This window comes from Pseudonaja textilis, chromosome 3, assembly GCF_049901715.1.
Source record: "Pseudonaja textilis isolate UNSWEBS1 chromosome 3, rPseTex1.2, whole genome shotgun sequence".
NCBI lineage: Eukaryota > Metazoa > Chordata > Lepidosauria > Squamata > Elapidae > Pseudonaja > Pseudonaja textilis.
The window spans coordinates 179,008,440-179,028,330 of NC_141992.1; the positions used below are offsets into that span (position 1 = coordinate 179,008,440).

General features: G+C 37.2%; 1 long non-coding RNA gene across 1 annotated transcript in view; it reads right to left on the reverse strand.

Moving 5' to 3' along the window:
• Nucleotides 1–293: 293 nt before the first annotated feature.
• The window catches only part of LOC148126439 (uncharacterized), a 41,788-nt gene continuing 22,190 nt past the window's right edge, over nucleotides 294–19,891 (reverse strand). The window contains exons 2-3 of the long non-coding RNA XR_015743283.1: nucleotides 582–726; nucleotides 294–440 (exon numbers count right to left, since the gene is read on the reverse strand). This is a non-coding gene — a long non-coding RNA (uncharacterized LOC148126439). The remainder of the gene's footprint in view (nucleotides 441–581; nucleotides 727–19,891) is intronic.

Sequence of the window (19,891 nt, forward strand, 5' to 3'; positions counted from 1 at the left end):
GTTTTATTTCTTCGCTTGCTTGGCAATCACTCTTGCGAGAGTCTTGCCTAGCCTCACCCTTGCGAGGGTCCCGCGCTATCTCGCCCTTGTGAGGGCTATTTTCTCACCTTTGCGAGGGTTACTTTAAACTTCGTCCTTGCGAGGACTAATTCACCCTTGCGAGGGTCCCACTGTCTCGCCCTTGTGAGGGCTACTTTAAATCTCACCCTGGCAAGGGTTATTCTCTGAGAGGAATTCAGCAATCAACCAGAAAGGCGAAACAACAGACCGGTCGCTCAACGCGACAATGAATGCTTTTCCCAATGTGTGTTTTTTGTCCCGTAACATACTTGAGGGCCACGAAGAAGAGGAGCAATAACAGAATACAGCCTTTTCTAACTCCAGAAGCCATTTTGAAGAAGTTTGGCCATTTTCGGTCTTAATGCAGCAGTTTGATCTTCCTTAAAGATAGTAATGAAGACTGTCAGTACATCATATAACCTTTGTATATTGCAATATCACAGTAGCAATATTATCATTTGCCCACTTCCCTCTGATTGTCTGTGATAACTCCTGTCTGCAATGCTTTAAAGTAGCCCTACCTTTTCCTGGCAGCAGCCACAGGATTATGAACAAAGATGCAGCTCCTTTTATGGATTGCAGAGAAGCCTTGTTGGTGCTGCCATGGACCCGAGAGCCTGTTTTGGAGACTGAGTTTGAAGCCCCTCTTACCTAGCTTTGATATACCTGCAGTTATACCAATCATAAATGAGCTAGCATGTTCTCAGGGAGAGAGAGAGAGAAAAAGGAGAGAAAAAGAGAGGGAGAGGGATAGAGGGAGGGAGGGAGATTTGAATTAATTTAAAATATATAATAATATATCAAGGACTAGATATTGAAGTTCATAAAAACTGAAATCATCAGCTTTTGGAAGATATGTTCTTCAACATTAGGACCAAATGTAACAGGTTTACATATAAAAAGACCAATTATATTTCCTTAAGGCTACACATTGAGTGTTCAGCATTGAAATGCCAAAATCTACTCTCTGAAGTCGATTAGATCCTGCTGACTCTAGCTAAAAATACATCCAGGCTCTTGTCAGGTATGCAAATGCAAGACAGCATTGTCATTTCATGGCTGCTTCTTGTCCCTTTCTAATCTCTTTGTGGATATCCGTGAAAAGATCTTAGAAAGTAAGTCTTTCTAGAGACCCAAAGCCATATCAGCACAATGACTCGAGCACACAATAGCCTGCCATATAAAGATGAGCACTGACCATGTTATAAATGCAAAGTTAATTAAATAACTTGAGTACCTATTTAACAAATTTGCCCTCTGTTATGTTACAGTGGCAGTTCTTCAGAGACTTTGAAAGTTGCCCCAAAGGATTTTGAAGGCTGAGTACAACCAGGGAAGACTAGGAAAGATGGCTTGTGCAGCTCTGTCTTAGGGTCAATGTTTTTGCTTCAATAAACCTCCACATTATTTTATTTTAGGAAATTTATATTGCTGCCTATTTTTACATGGTGACTCAAGGCGGCTTGCAAGAATATAAAGAGATAAAAAACAAAAAAAACTAATAATAAAAAAATTAATAAAATAATATAATAAAATAACCCCTTCCTCGGCGACAACATATCACACAAGCCGTTTAATGGGCTCCATCGCGCCCTGTGATCCCCAAGCCTGCTGGCAGAACTAGGTCCTCAGCACCTTCTGAAGGTAACACTCTGAAGAGTGTTACAGTGGGGGCCACTTTTATTGCTGGGGGAATGATGTTCCAGAGAGGGAGCCAGCACAGAGAAGGCCCTTCTTCTTGGTCCCACCAGATGTATCTCCTTAGGGGATGGGACCCACAATATTCCAAGCCTCCCCCACTCCGTTAGGTTGGGTAGATGTGACTGGTAAGAGATGGTTCCTCAGATAACCTGGTCCCAAGCCATGAAGGGTTTTAAAGGTGACAACCAGCACCATGAATTGCACCTGGAAATCAGCAACCAATGCAGCTCCCGCGAGAGAGTGATATATGTGCATACCAAGGTCTGCACAAAACCATGTGGGCCACTGCATTAGGGCATGAGTGACCGTGAGTAAGTATTGTTGATCTAGGAAAGGGAATAACTGGTGCACAACCCTCAGTTGCGCAAAGGCCCTCCTGGCCACCACCACCACCACCTGCTGTTTGAGCAGGAGTCATGAGTCCAAGAGAACCCCCACATTACGCATAGGGTCTGTTTGCAGTGCCAAGACCAAAGGTGGCAATTCTCCCTGGTCCAAAGAACCCCAAACCCAGAGCCACTCAGTCTTGCCAGGGTTTAGTTTCAACCCGTTGCTCTCCATCCGGCCCCTAACAGCCTCCACATTAGCTTTGCTTCTTAAAGCCTTGTAGAATGGACAGCCTGTGTAATCTAGCAGGGTTAGAAAAAGAAATGACAATGTTAGAAACAAGATAAATTGCAAGATTTAAAAGTATAATAGATTTCCCCACTTTTTCTTTTTCTCTTTTTAAATGCAAACTTCCTAAGAGAATAAACTCATCAGAGATTGTTTTGGTGTGTTTTTTTTAACTGGTCAGCATTGGTTTTTGCATAATGGAACAAAAATAATATTGACAGATGGAGGAGTCAGTCACAAGTCTTTCCACAACAAAGACATTTGTGGAAGTTTGGAGTGTTTGGGGAATTTTAGATAACATAGGGGAAGGAAATGAGAAAAGGCGGGCTGGTGGCATACCATAAATTCTCTAATTTAAAGATGTAAGAATCTAAAATTCTAGAACTTTGCCCTATATTGTTTCTATTCTTAATCATTGTATATGTCACAAAGAAATCATGTCCTTATAATATTTAATAATTCTTAGCAAGGTCATTGTGATAATTCTCCTGGATGCTTCCCCAGATTTCTCTCCAGATGTCAGCTGGGAGGAAAATGAGCCAGCTCCAGGCACGTCTGGAGGGGACTTGGTTAATGGCTCCAAGCAGCTGTCTGAGAGGGATTTGGCTCAAGCACAGCTGCAGAAGGACAGCCTTGAGGCTTCAGGTAGAGAAAACATGTAGCTGCAGCCAATCAGTGATGAGGAACTGCCTTCTGCATTTTATCCAAGAACATGTAGGGCAAAGAAAAGGCAGGAGCTAAGAAGGTCAGCCAGATTACTCATGAGGAGAAAGCCTTGCCCTTCTGGACCGGGATGCACCAGAAGCTGGCTATTTAGTACAGCAGACAGATGGAAATAATGATGGGAACAATATATTTATTTCCTAGCTGTGTTGTGATTCTTGCCTTGCTTTGGACTGACACTGCCTTGACTTGGATCATGGCTTGTGAACTCTGGACATTTCTTGCCTTGTGAACCCTTTTGTATTGTGGATTTAATTTTGCCTGGTGGATTTATTTTGATTGGGAAACTTTCAAGTGCCTTGTGGACTCATTGGCTGTTGCTCTGAGGAGCATTGGTCTGCTTGTGCCTAGACTTCATTGGGACAGTTCTGGGTTTTTGGTGAAGGGAATTTTTGGTAGGGGAATATTAATAAGCTCACTAAACCAAAGTTATGTATGTGTGTGTGAGCATGACAGCACAGACATATCAAAAGAATTTATGTTAGTATTTTTTAAAGGTTTTAAAGTTTGTTCAATGTCTCTTGTCTGAGATATCTAATTAGAATTCATCATTACCTTGTTATTTAATATGATAAGATACAGATTTTAAAAATCTGGGATTTTGTCTAATATATGAAGGATGGAGAACTTTCCTTCCATCACTTAAGGAAGTAATGAGTGAAACATAACATGGTCTAAAATGCAGAAGCTATTAACCACTTTTGAATCTTCATTGCCAATTCTAAGCCTAGTTGTTCTACTGTCCTCATTAGTTTGGTCTTCTTTATTTCTAATTTTAGTTCCATTTTGGAACTGGGCTCTTTTAATATTAGAGCTTGACGATCCTTTGCATATTTGACTATAAAGATAGTATCATCAGCATAGTGCAGGTTACTGAAGGTTTTTTCTATAATTTTAGAACTCATCTTCTTCCAGACCAACTATCTATCTATCTACCTATCTATCTATCTATCTATCTATCTATCTATCTATCTATCTATCTATCTATCTATATATGTTTTCTGAGGTTCTCGCGGGTATTTATATGTGGATCTTTGGTTGTTCGGGTTTTCTCCCGCGTAAGATTGAAGTATCTAGGCAACGTTTCGATGAAGTCTCATTCAAGATGAAGATGATGAATGAGACTTCATCAAACGTGCCTAGATACTCTAATCTTACGCGGGAGAAAACCCGAACAACCAAAGATCGATCTATCTATCTATCTATCTATCTATCTATCTATCTATCTATCTATCTATCTATCTATATATATATATATATATATATACACATACATACATACATACACACACACACACACACACACATATATATATATATGAAGTGACTAGGGCATGAGTGACCGTCTATAACTATATCTATATCATATATCATAATCTGTATAATAATCTGTATCTATATATCTCTACCTATCTCTATATCTCTATCTCTATCTATCTATCTATCTATCTATTTTTGAGATGTTCTAGGATTGCCATTTTTTCCTGAGCACTTTCTACAGCTTGACGTGATTGGCAGAAATGAAGACTTTTCTGTAATTGATGAAGCACACTAACTTCTTTTTAGAATTCTTTGGCTTTCTCAATTATCTAGCATCCATTCGAAACAATGTCCTATGTTCCTCAGACTTTTCTAAAGTCAACTGGATGTGTTGGTACATAATCCAGGTAAACTCACAATCTGCTAAGAGGGGCTTGGGTATTACTCGAAGTGCATGTTCTGCAGCTTGCCAACTCATATGTCACATCATTGCCCAAAGATTTTGCAATATGATATTTAAATAAAATATGAGTTGCCCCTGAAAAACTGCTATGACTAAATATATGGCTTTCTTTCACTTCTCTTTTCTTTCCAATAGATAATAAGTGTAAATCAGAGTTCCCCATCCTTTCTGGGCTGGCAGCTCAGAGCAGAGGGGAGGGGGAAAGAGGGGGTGGTTTTATGGCAGGATCAGGTGCATACACACACATGTGCATGTGAACATCTGTTGCTTGCATGAGTGAGGCCAAGAGCTCCTGCGATATTCACACGAGTAGTGCCAAGAGCGCCTGCGAGGCTTTCATAAGTGGGGTTGTGCATGCATGTACCAGCTGGCCACCCACATGGCCTAGCTGCAAAAAGGCTGTGGCCCACAAGTTGGGGGCCCCTGGTATAAATGATTTGGTAGAACAAAGTTGTAAGTAATTATTTCTGTCTCCTCAAGTTTGCTTCCAGAGCAAATATCACTTGTATTATAAAATCCTAATCTATAATCGTGTTTCTATGAAGTATTTTAAAAATTGGTCTGAATGCTGAACATATGTTCCAAGTTTGATGCAGCAAGTTTTCAAAATGTCAGTCCATTTTCTAGACTTTTGGGGAGGAGGGGATTTTTCTGCCAGCACACTTATAATTTTCTTTGTCTAATACACTTCCTTTTTTCCAAGCAGTTGTCAAATCCTTGCAATGATAAGGGCACACACCAATGTATCTTGCATTTGCATGCATGTAGGCACAACTTCAGTGCTCTTTCATGATATTTAACATCTGGTTTAGTATGAATAGCTGAGACTTTTAGGAGTGATCGAAAATGACATCTGATGTCTAACATTGACATTTTAGTACAGAAATTTGGTATTGCTGGCAGCTAGTGTAGAAGTTTCAAAAGCCTGCCAGTATGTTCATTTACTCTATCTCTTCCTGAGCATTCATCTGAAAATATCACCAGTGGAATGTAAACAGATGAAAGGCTAACCTAATTATAGTTTGGTATCTAGAAATTGGTTGCTGATCTCATCTCAATGAAGGAAAAGGGGAAAAATCAGTTGATAAATTCTAAAGATGAAAATGTTTTATTTTAATACAGTAGTTTAACACTAACACCCAATCTTGAAAACTCGTTTTTAAAGCATCTTGATATCCTAGCCAATATATTTTGGCAAAATTGCGGCAATGCTTTACATAGCTTCAACTTTTTTTGTCCAAGACATTCTGATTTGGAACGGATCAAATGAAATATGAAATGTGTAGTCATTTTTATAGATATAGTTTTAAAAGGGGGATCCCATAGGCACAATGAGCTGGACTGAAATGTATTCATTGGGTAGTTAGAAGACATAATAAAGAGTCCCTAATATCACAAAGCATTGAATTCAGTCACAATTTCAGATGGGAAAAACTGTAGCCATCTTAAAGGAAGCCAGATCCAAAAATGCAAAAGAATTCCTAGAGTTACGATGATATTCTGATAAATCAACCACTAACAGACTCATTGACAATGCTACATCACAAGCTATTCAAGATAGAAGCCACCAAAGATGGCTTACCAATTAAAGAAATGAGCAGACGTAAGTATACCACTTCTCATCATACAACTATTAATTAATAAGCAGATAAGCAGCAAATATCAGATAAGCCACAACAATCGAAGAAGAAAGAATATCCCAGTCATGGTTAGTAGGACAAACTACCTTGCAACCAATAAAATTTACTTCACCATGCATTGATAGTTTATCTAGCCTGGTAAATAATTAAAAGTCTGTAGAAAGAAAAACAAGCTTACAGAATACCTAGAACACAATGATTCAGCTTGGAGCTACATATATTCACAATGGCATCCATCCTTAAAGTAGGTCCATTGAAATCAATGGAATACAGTAGTTGTCACTGGCCATTTCTCCTAAACAGTTTATTCCAAGCCAAGCTAAAAATGTATCAAATGCCTTTTGATTGTATGCTGAATGAGCAAATCTATAATGGTCTCTTTTTTCAATACTTTTTATTTATATTCTGCCTTTATTATTTTTTAAAATAACTCAAGGCAGCGAACATATCCAACATACCTTTGTTCCCCTATTTCCCCTCTACCCTCAACAATCCTTTCTCATTGTAGACAAGAAGATCCTTGAACTTGAGTAAAACTCCTCAGTAGATCTGGAATTTTGCAAAGTGAAGAATACCTACCAGCTGAAGCTATCAATGAGAAGAGCTTGAGGAAATATAGGGATGCAATGATTCTCAAGCTCTTTATAGTTCAGCTTTCAGACATTCATTAAGAATTTCTAAATTCTTAAAGGATTTTCAATATATTTAGCTGAACATGCTTAAGGTCCTTTAAATCTTTTGAAGGAAGGATTTAATTTGTAACTCTACTCCTTGACTAGTCAAATGCTTCAGGCACTGACACCTAAATAAGATTACTCCATGTATCTTTTTATTGTATTTATGGCACAAATATTTAGCCACAATATCATCCATGAAGCTGTGGTGAAATAGTGGCATTAGCACTCCATCTGATGTGCTGCTCTATTGATGTTATTTTTGACATGTTGCTATCTCCTTAACATCCAACTCCTTAAAGCTCCTTCCCTTTCCGAGCTCTAAGTCAGGGTGTAAAAGTCATGGCCCATAGGCTGGATGCGTTGTGTGCTGGCCCTGCCCCCACCGGTTTAGTGAAGGGAAAAAATTTCAATACATCACGTGGTGGCGCCATGAGAACACAAGTTTGACAGCCCTGCTCTAAGTAAACCAGACCTATCTGTACCCACTCATTTTCCAACCACAGTTTCAGTAGTTTTTCCTGTTGTTTTGGACCTGGTTAGTATCTAGACCCAGTTAGAAGACCAGTAGAACATTTAAGAACTATGGGTAAGATTGGGAAAGAAACATTCTAGAAGAAGCCAATGGCAAAATTCCTTTATGCTTCTACCTATAAAATAACATGGACATATCCATCAGGTGTTGATCTCTGTTTAAATCAAGAAAATGTGAATGTTTTCAAAGTGTGTAAATAAACTACTTTGGCATGGCAGAGTCAGAAGAGCACATGAAAATTATATTTTGAGAAAGCTGCTTTTCTTTTGAAGATGTGGTACTTTTTCAAAAGGCAACAGACTTTGTTTTTCCTTGAAGACCTTTTGCTTCTCAACAGCTTCTTGGATGAGAAGAGAAATGTCTTCAAGGAAAAATGAAGTCCAGTTGCTTTTTGAAAAAGCATCTTTGGGACAACCATGAACTGGATGACTGAGAATGTCCATTGAAATTTCCTTTTGAGAGTATTAGAAGTGAGTGCTATTTTCCTTTCCATTACAGAAACTTGGTTGTCTTACCAAATATAGCATTTTGACAAGTTACTTGGAAACTATTTCCTTTGCAGTTTGATAATTGGCAAAAAAATGACATAGTTTTATTTCTGTGATATTATTGAGGAAAATGTGGATTATCCTCTGCCTAGCTGTGGAGCAATTTCCTTCCAATAATGCCCTTGGGAAGACTAATATCTAAGATTATTCTCCAACTAGTAAGATTTACTAGAGCAATCTAATCATTGTGACAAAATAGCAGTAATAAGCACAAATTTTATGTCACCTGAACAATGGCTTGGTGATGCTAATTAAAATGACAATTTTCACAAAACTGCATTCTTCCAACAGAAATTTCAGTTGAGAAATGATGCTATTCACTTGTGGGAGAATTGTCATTTTTGCCACTTTGTAAAAGCAGTATAAGTAATGTGGAGACAAACAAAATAAGGCATTCTCTGCTCTGTTTATGGAAAGTCCATTACCTCCTGCAAACATTAGGCTTTTTATTTTTTCTTCTAAAATTCTTCCAAGAGAATCTTTCTAATATTTTCATAAATGTTACAGTCAGAATCTTTAGGTTAACATGAATGTGTATTCGTTACAAATTTAAAACGGACCACAAACTCTGTTTATTGTGCCCTACTTTGCCCAGTACATGCCCAGGAGCCCTTTTTACTGAATTAAACTGAGGCCAAGTGATTTGTGATGGAACAGAATCTCTGCACAATATTTGGTTGATGTTCTGCTCAGAGTCTTCTCAGAATAATCGGATTTGCCCTGGGAGAACAGAATGCTGAATAAGTAGGGCTTTGATCTGTTCCATTATTGTTCCTTTTTTAAAGAAAATGTGGCTCATTACTATCAAACAGAAACCTGCACGTTGATTCAAGTTTGTAATGCATAATCATGTCTTATAAAATGCATAATGAATTTGAAAATGTGGCAGATTTGACTGATAATATCTGACTTATCAAAGAGAAGGACATGAGATTTTCCTCACTCAATGACTGGAAAATGAGAACTTCCCTCCCCTCTCACTGTGTGCATGGGTATTGTGCGTGTGTGTGTTTGTCCCTTGTATTTTTTTCTTATAAGTCAGCTTCCAAACAACAAATCTAATGGATTGTTAAATCATGCTGAGATGATGACGGCAAATAGGATCAATATTAAAGGTCATTACACTGATTAATAGATAGCACTAAATTACCAGCTCTGTAGCAAGGCTAAGTGCAGCCACATGGATATTTACTACAATAGGGCCTTTTCATTTTGAACTCAAAGAAAAGTGTTTGCTCCCATAAGATACAAAGGATTCCAGTTGGTAGGGGATGCTTTTCAAGAAACATGAAGCAATTTTGGCTATGACTTAAAAAATTACAATGGATCTACATATGGTTTCCTGGGGTTAGAAGAGAACAAAATGACAGAGTTGGAAGGAATTTTAGAGGTCTTCTAGTTTGCACTTTTTCCAGAGTTTCAACATCTTTGTTACATCGTGGGAACCAAAACTGGATGCAGTATTCCAAATATGGCCTTACCCAGGCATTATAAAGTGGTATTAACACTTCATGTAATCTTGATTCTATTCCTCTGTTAATGCAACCTAGAACTGTGTTGGCTTTTTTGGCAGCTGCTGCAGCATACTGCTGACTCATATTTAAGTGGTTGCCCACTAGGACTTCAAGATCCATCTCACAGTTACTACTATTGAGTGAGGTACCACCTACACCATACCTGTGCATTTAGTTTTTCAATGTTCTTCCTCTAAACATAATTGGTTCCCCAAAACATCTGTTTATTTTATCTTCCATATAGAAAGATGCACATTTTATTTAATAATAATTTTATTTAAAAAATCTTGATTACAGTAGTAAAACAATATAGGTTAAAAAAGAAAGAAAAGGGGATCCTCATTCTTTGGCTAAATTTATATAATGAAGTGTTTTTATTAGTTCTTTTCCCAAAACAACTGAATCAAGTAATATCAGATTTAATATAGTGTAAGAAGACTGAAAAACTATATTCGGATTACTTTGGACTCAAAACAGACTATCAGTACATCAGTTAACTTCCCTTAGTCACACAAATCATCTGAATACCTAATTTTACAAAAAAAAAAAAGAACTAGAGATAAAAAAATGTGATTTTTTTTTTATCAAATTACTGTGATTGTCATGGCCAGGAGTTAGTGAAAAGTAGATTTGAATGGGTTAGTGGCTGACTGACTCATGAGTGTGGTGTGTCCAGTCACTGTGTGTTTAGGACCACAGTCTTAATGAAATCATGGAGCAAGGACTGTCCATTTGAAAACTCTAAACTAAAACTCTAAACTGCAAAGGAATTGTTTCCAGATGATGTTCTGCAGAAACTAAAAAGAAATATTATTTCTTCAATTAGAAAAGGAATAGTATTAGACATATTTCCTTAGATAGCCATGCTCTTTGCTAGAAAATGCTCAGGGCTGAAAATGTATTTGAAAATATACTCAAGATGCCTGGCCAGTGCTCTGTGTAAATTCAAAAATCTTCCCATCAGATATTCCTCACAACCTCTTTAGCTTTCAAATAATGTTTTGATAGGCAGATCAGTAGGAAAAAATGTTTTCTTATTATTAGGTATCTTGAAGTTCCTGACTTTACCTATTTTTAATGTGGACTCAAATCACCCAGAGCTTGGAAAATGTCTGTATCTGAAATTTTTACGACACATCAATAAATCTAAATTTTACTGATACTATTGATTGTTCTAATTCCACTTCCTCCTGCATCCTCTGGCAGTAATATACACTTTGATTTACAATATCTCCGCTGCTTTAAGCTGGCAATAGTTATTTATTATATGCATTATTTTACTAGTCGGTACTGCAGAAAATAAATATGTCTAAAGCTCTGTAGATCCTTTGGGCTAAAACTTATTGTTGCCTGAACATCTCTATTTCACTGGACTTCAGCTTGTGATATATCTGATCCTTGAATGCTGTATGATAGAATACTCTTGGCGCCATATTGTACTCCTATTGATTCTAGCAATCTTCATACTGTTAGCTGGGATTAAAAATAGCAAGTGGCAGTTAGAGCAATTTATTTCTAACAACCCTTCATGATATCTTATCAGTGCAGCTGTTAGTCTGTTTTATGTTGGGTATTGATTTGCATTTACAGATAATTCCACCCTCTGTATTTTATCATAAATAATGTATTGATCCATCACTGATGTATGATGACATAGTCCATTTAGGATATATTTAGAATACTGACCTTGCTTTTTAAAAGAAGTTTTGGGCAGTATTTTATAGGTCCTTAGAGAAAACATGATAGGAGATAATGAGCATTCGTAAACCAGTATCTATATCACTGTTTGTCAACCTTAGTGATTTAAGACTTAATTAATTAATTAGTGATTTAATTAATTAATTGGTGATTTAAGATGGTTAGACTTAAGTGTAGCACAAAAAAATACCTGTTACAATATCCTACCAGTCAATGACTATTTCAGCTTCAACCACAACAATACAAGAACACACAACAGATACAAACTCAATGTAAACCGCTTCAAACTCGATTGCAGAAAGTACGACTTCAGCAACAGAATAGTCAATGCCTGGAATACACTACCTGACTCTGTTGTTACATCCTCTAACCCCCACACCTTTAACTTCAAGCTATCCACTATTGACCTCACCCCATTCCTAAGAGGTCTGTAAGGGGCGTGCATAAGTACACCATTGTGTTTACTGTCCCTGTCCTATTGTCCCCATATATTTATACCTATTTCATGTATTCTTACTCATGTTTATACTTATACCTATTATCTTGTAAGCGATTGACAAATCAAATAAATAAAATAAAATAAAATTTTAAAATATGTGGACTTCAACTAACAGAATTTTCTGGGAATTCTGGGAGTTGCCAAGGTTGAGAAAGCCTGTTCCATCACATCTGTCTGGCATTTTAAGATGACCTTCAAGGCTAATCATGGGCTGTAAAAGTTTTTTCTGAAGACTGGGAAAGAGACCACTTTGGTGGGGACAGAACATTTTTCCAGCTTGGCTCCTAAAATCCAACTCTTTCTATCCAGGAGTGAAGTGTCACTCCGAACAATCATCTAGATCTACTGAGCAGCCCCAATGGCTATTGTTTAAAACAAGGTTTAACAAGGTTTAACACTTGATGACATGGCAAACTTGTAGAGAATATTAGGGAAATACTAATTGCCCTATATTGGGGATGCAAACTATGGCCCTTTGGCGCTTCTCCCATTTTGGCCCATGCTTTGGAGGAGATCGGGGGGGAGCAGTGCATTTTTGCGGAGTAAAGGGCAAAATGTGATCCTCAAAATATGCCATGATTACACCCCTTTAAGAATTCCAGATATTTAATCTCATAAAATCTACCAAATCTCACACTCCCAAACTCACCTGCTGTTTCTTCTATTTGTTTTTTTCCATCTGCTGTGTTTTTCTTAATCAATAGATGGAGTTATAATTTTGGACAACAAAACCTTAGGAACATTACTTTCCGCAGATCAAGAACAAAAAAAATCTGTGTATTAGTTTTCTTATGGGTATTAGTTTTCTTATGGGATTTTGTTATTAGGAACCAGCACACAAATATAGGAAGTTAAAATGTGAAACAAAAGTTAATTTTACAGTGTGAGCCTTTGCATGCCACTCAAAGCTCAAAATTTATATGCCCTTAGTATATAGCCTATATTATCATATCACATTGCTATCAGAGATATTTCAAGCATGATAAATCTAATGACCATGTGGAACAGCTTCTGTCTCGCATGAACATTATGTAAGTGTTCAAACACAATTTAAGTTAACAGCAATCCCTTGCTTGAAATTCTTCAGACAGTTTCACAGAATGTATAAAATACAAGATGGTTATTTATAGATGCATTTGACCAGTGGAACTAAGAATGTCAGCATTAGACAGAAAACAAAGCTTTTCACAGATCTGATGCATCATTATTATTTTTTCTTATTAATAAGAATGTGGAACTTTTAGTTTTCCAGAGAGATAATTATCAAAAGTTTGATTCAAACATTGAAAAATTAGTACTTCATCACAATGATTAGCATATTTGTTGAATGATTCTTATCTTTTAAGTTTCTCAGAAATATTTTACAGAAGCATGGTTATTAAGTGAGATATATATATATATATATATATATATATATATATATATATATACATATATATGGATCTTTGGTTGTTCGGGTTTTCCCGCGTAAAATTCAAGTATCTAGGCAACGTTTCGATGAAGTCTCATTCATCATCTTCAGGCTTCTGTCTCCGGCTCTGTGCTTCTCAGAGTAATGGAGATTGCAGCTGCTTCCTCCTTTTAACTGCCAGTGGGGTGGGACTTGATTGGGTGGGGGCTTGGCTGTGTTCTGATTGGGTGGGGGTGTGTTCTCATTCATAAGAAACCCCAAAGACAAAATCGAATTAGAAAACCAAGGAGTATACGAAATCCCCTGCACTGCCTGCCCTACCACATACATTGGACAAACTAACAGAAGAATAAGTGCACGCATTGAAGAACATAAGAACTCAATCAAAAAAGAAGAAACGACCTCTTCCCTGGTCCAACACCTCAAAGCCACAGGACATGAAATTGATTTTAAAAATACCAGAACTATCGCCAAAACCGAACACTTCAACAGCAGAATAATCAGAGAAGCCATAGAGATAGAAAAACGCCCACACAGCATGAACAAACGAGATGACACCTCCCGCCTTCCAGCCATTTGGAAACCCGCCCTCATGAACAGACGAGTACCTAACATGAAGAAGGACACCGGACCCACACCCATGAGAGCCACACAAGATACCACCACCACACTGCCATGTAGAAAACAGACTCCCACCCATTCAGAAAATGAGAAACGACCATGGACCAGAAGCTGCACTGCAGCTGCATCACTACCCACTTCAAACCCTCTGAGCCATACATGAAGCAAACCGACACCCACTATGAAGATGCAGCAGGACCACGAACTAGAAGCCAAACAGCCAGATCACAACTCTCCAGCTCAAATCCCCAACAACTAAGACTAACCTGAGCACAACCAAGCCCCCACCTGAACAGAACACGCCTCCAACCAATCAGAACACGGCTAACCCCCAACCAATCAGAACACAGCCAAACCCCCTACCAATGAGAACACACCCCCACCCAATCAGAACACAGCCAAGCCCCCACCCAATCAAGTCCCACCCCACTGGCAGTTAAAAGGAGGAAGCAGCTGCAATCTCCATTACTCTGAGAAGCACAGAGCCGGAGACAGAAGCCTGAAGATGATGAATGAGACTTCATCGAAACGTTGCCTAGATACTTGAATTTTACGCGGAGAAAACCGAACAACCAAAGATCCACATACAAATACCATGAGAACCTCAGAAAACAAATATATATATATATATATATATATATAAATATTTAATGTCACACTGCTTTATTTAGTTTGTATAGCTGCCCTTCAGTTATTGTTTGTACTTTGCCTCTCTCAAATATCCTTGGAACACAAATATTCCTTTTTAGAAAATGGGCACACTGGAATTATAATGGAAAGTCAGTCAGTTTCTTTCTGAATGCAACCTATAAAGACCAGATTGATGGTAGTTTTTTTCTTTCCACTGAAGTTTTCTGCATGTTTTCCAAAACTGCTACAATATAAAGATGATCTGGAAACATAGATACAATAAATGGAAAAGTTGTGTCTTTGACCTGTTCATATACTGCATTAATTTGTGGCTTGTTTAATTATGGTTTGTGAGCAATCCACAAAGGCACGGTTTATATTAGGAATGTTTTGAAACTTCAAATGGGTGATTCAGTTTAAATGAGATTTGACCAAATAACATTTTTGAGTCAAACATTTGAAGAAAATGGCATTGGCTGTTTGAATCAGACACTTTCAAATGGTTCTGAAAAACTGGAAAGATAACTTGAATATTGACTGGATTTTCTGACTTTGCCGAGTCCCAAATGTTATTATGTACTTTTTGCCACAATATTGAAAAACTACTTAGATGGCTTAGTGTTGAATAATATAGTTTGTTAATAGCTAGATGGTCCATTTTTTATCTATTCTTAAATAAAACCAGGTGCCAGACTGTTGTACAAACTTCAACAATAAATTTTATATTGTTCTTTCTCAATATCATCATTCGCTTTCCTTGACTATATTTTATTTTTATTTCTTTTCTATTTTTCTTTTCTTTAGTTTTTCTTTCTGCTTTTCACTCTTTTATGTTTTAGCTTGTATTATTACATTTTATCTTTTTAATTGTAATGTTTAATGAAATTATCATTTAAAAAATCTAAGCCACAACCTTGTATTTTAATGTCACAGTTGGATGTGAGAAGAATTAAATGGCTTACTGAGAACTTTGATGGAAAGGGAATTTTTAGTAAAGTGTAATAGCTCAATTATTTCAATGCTAAATAAAATGTGGGAATATCTAGTTTTTATGAAAACTGTAAGACTGGCAGTTCAAGTGATTTGTTATAAGACCATTATTATCTGAAAATAAAGCTGAACACCTGCCTTAATTATGAGGTGAACAGTAACAATGATGTGAGGGCCTTGAATACAGCAGCAAGGCTATCTGTAAAAATCCAACATTGATACTGTTAGCAGAACTGATAGAGGAAGCCTCAATGAAAAATGCATTTAGTCAACTACTTAGTCAATATCAAGCATACATTCTTCAAAGACTAGATGATTTAAAGAAAGATCTACTGGAACTGTATATTTATGTGGACTCACATAGCTCTGATCTTCAGAACCTGAAGGAACAAATCTATCAACCTTAAGCAACTAACTCTGAAATGTCTAAACCCATTCCTCCAAGGAATTTACACCTGCTTTACAGCTATTCTGCAAATATTCTGACTTTCAAATGGCCTCATGTGTTGGAAGCAACTTGGAACAGCTAATATGGAGAAATAACAATGGAAGTCAAAATGAAATCAATCATATGGCTAAGAGTGTAATGAATTCTAGAGAGCTACAAATACATGATCAAACATGCCTCAGACATGTAACTCATTCTAAAATCCATCAGTCAATCATTAAAATTCAAGCCATTCCTTAGGGAATGATTTCCAACACCCAGAAAGAAAAGGTTTGATATGCTGGAAAATAGCAGAAGGGTGTTGCAAAAACAATTCTTCTTATTTAATTCCTTTTTACAAAATGTTATCTTTTTATATCATACTTGAGAAAATATGATGTGGAGCTGGTAGATATCCCAAAGGTGCTTTTTCAAGAAGCAACCAAACTTTCTTTGTTTTTCCTTGAAGACATTTTGTTTTTCATCAGGAAGCTTCTTCAGTTCTGTTACTTTAGAGCTGAAGAAGCTTCTTGGATAAGAAGTGAAATGTCTTCAAGGAAAAACAAACAAAGTCCAGTTGCCTCTTGAAAAAGCACTTTTGAGACAGTCATGACCTGGATGACTGAGAGTCTGTATAGATATACAGATAGTGGATATTTTTCATTGCAGACTACCACCATGTCAAAAGTGGAATCACTATCTTAATTTTTATCAAATTATTCTCAGCTACTTCTGTTCCTGTCATTGGCAATCAGTCAGGTATTAACGCACAGATAAATAATTACCTTTTTAAAATGTTTGGCTCTCCCACCCACCCCACCCCCAATTCTGGATGGGTTTTTCCCAACCTAATTACCATTGAGATCTATTTGAGGACTGCAGCTACTTAAGTTAGGGCTTTCTACTTAGATTCTCAGTATGAAAGCGAATTTTACATCAAATGCCACCTATGCGACAATCTAGCCCACCCTGCCTGCTTAAACGCAAACAAAAGCCTAGCTGATATGGTTAAAAATTCAGATACATTCTTTTATCTATGTCCATCATGTTCTCCTAAGCTAAACAAACTGAGTACCCTACCTGACAGAGTTGAAAGCATAGAATCACTTGTTCACTCAATAGAAGAAATGTTTAGCAACTATACAAGCAAGCCTAATTTCTCTTGAAAAAAAAAATAAAGCACAGATAAGTGAGTACCTATCAGCTCAAAATCAAATCCCACAACAACCACAACCACTACCTCAACTACAATCACAACTACAATCAAAAATAACCACCAAACCACAGCCACAAACAATTACTATCCCTTCAAATAATTCTACAAATATCTCCTTACTCATCAGAAGCACCATGGAACATGAACAGAAACATCCAAATGCCATCTTATTTGGTCTCAAAGACACCAACGAATCAGATGTCATCACCAAAGTTCATGATATCACAAGCAACTCAAATACAACAAACATCTCTCCTGAAGATATCATATGAAATAACCAGATATGGCCATGGGTACAAATACAATGATGGCTCTGTGGCCCTAAGATTTTGTAGAGTTGTATGCAAAAATATGCAAAAATGAGTCCAGCAAATGCATATTCATTCGTACAATAAATGCCATAGCAAAAACCAATCCCAATCACAGAAAACTTCGCTTAAGACCAGACTTATCCATACTGCAAAGAATCCTCTCCCATGAACTCTGCGTAGAACTCAAAAACTGTCTAGACAATGGAGAAAAGGACCTATGCATTGACTACTGAGCTGATTGCATCAACAGAAAGTCACACAACCCACAACTCCACATCCAACCCTACCCCTTCCAATCCAACATCACTCAAAACTAGGTATGCACACCCCAACTACCTCTATTCCAACCACAACTGGCCTTAAATGCAAGCTACTCAAGGCAAGAAGCCTTGTAAGTAAAATACCTGAATTTCTCCTCTTACTAAATATGGCTAAATTCGACATTATATTTGTCTGTGAAACATGTCTCAATGCATCTCTCCCTGACTCCATTACCACAGTAAGAGACTATCATGTTTACTGATCAGATCGTGAAATCCATAGAGGAGGTGGTGTTGCTATCTTCTATAAAAAGTCCCTATATCTAAAAAACATCCAAGTTACCCAGGAGCTTGCTATTCCTGAGACCATCGTCTGTGAACTGTCCTTAAATATCACATTTTGGTTCTTACTATGTTACAGAGCCCCTGATTATGACATTGAACATGCAAACAAGCTAAATACACTACTAACATGGGCAGCATCCTGCCCACACACTTTTATCTTTCTTGGTGACTTCAATCTACCTCATATTAACTGGACCCTTAATGAATGTACAATTGAACCCATACATGCAACCTTCTACAATGCAGTAACAAATCTGGGACTAGAACAACTAATAACCAACAACACTAGATTTAACAACTGCCTCGATCTCATCTTCTGCAATTCAATTTACAGAATACAAATTAAAGAACCCTTTTCCAACAGTGACCACAACATGATTGACTTTTGTCCCAACATACGTCCACACAAAAATCATCACAATGACAGAATAACCAATTATTACTTCAAAAAAGGCAACTATGATCTTATAAACAACAATCTCTCATCCCTTGATTGGCAATTTCTATTCACTGGATGCAATACTGTAGAATACCATTACAACATATTTTTACTTGAAGTCAAAAGAATCATCAAACTATATGTACAAAAACAACTCCAAAAACCAGAAAAAACAGATTACCCATAACATTAAGGAAGCTTCAATCCAAAAAGAGATCACTTTGGCAGAAAAACAAATCTGGTCATGTTGCCAACTTCAAAAGCCAATACAAAAATTTATGCCACCAGATAAAAACTGAATGCACCAATTATCACATTAAACAAGAAGAAAACCTTCTATGCACCAATTCCACCTGTGCTTTCTACAATTTTGTAAACAACAAACTAAAAGACTCAAGATCCATCCCATCCCTGAAAGGACCAAATAGTAAAGACTGCAACAATGACACTATTAAAGCCAACCTCTTTAACACATTCTTTGGCTCAGTATTTGTAAGCAGCAATGGATCATGCCCAGTATTTCTTAGTCTAACCACAGACAACTACAATGATCTAATACATATTGATTTTACAGAAGACATTGTTGAAAAAGCACTACGCAATCTAAAACTATCTCTATCTCTTGGACCGGACGGAATATCTGCCTACTTCTTAAAAAAGCTATCCACTGCCAAAGCTGAACCTCTAAGCTAATATTTGAAAAATCTTTCAGGACCAGCTCCTTGCCAAAGCTATGGTCACAAGCCTCGGTCACCCCCATATTCAAAAAGGGAGACCCCAGCCTAGTTGAAAATTACAGTTGTATCACCCGTAAAGTCATGGAATCAATTATTAACCAATCCATCATCCTCCACTTAGAAACTAACAACCTACTCTCTAATAAACAATTTGGTTCCAGGAAAAAGCTATCATGTAATCTGAAATTCTTACACTGCAAAAACATGTGGACTACACAACTCAATCAGGGCAAAGCAATATATGCAATCTACATAGACTTCTGTAAAGCCTTTGATTCAGTGGTACACAACAAACTACTCCTAAAACTAAAATCTTATGGTATCTCTAGACACCTGCATAACTGGATAGAAACATTCCTGTCGAATAGACAATAAAGGGTCAAAATTGGGAGCATCCTATCAAATTCTGTACCTGTCAACAGTGCTGTCCTTCAAGGCAGTGTTCTAGAACCAACTCTCTTCATACTCTAAATGAGTGACCTCTGTGATCATATCAAGAGCAACTGCGTTCTCTTCGCTGATGATGTAAAGCTATTCAACACCACAGACAATACTGCTACCCTCCAAAAAGACC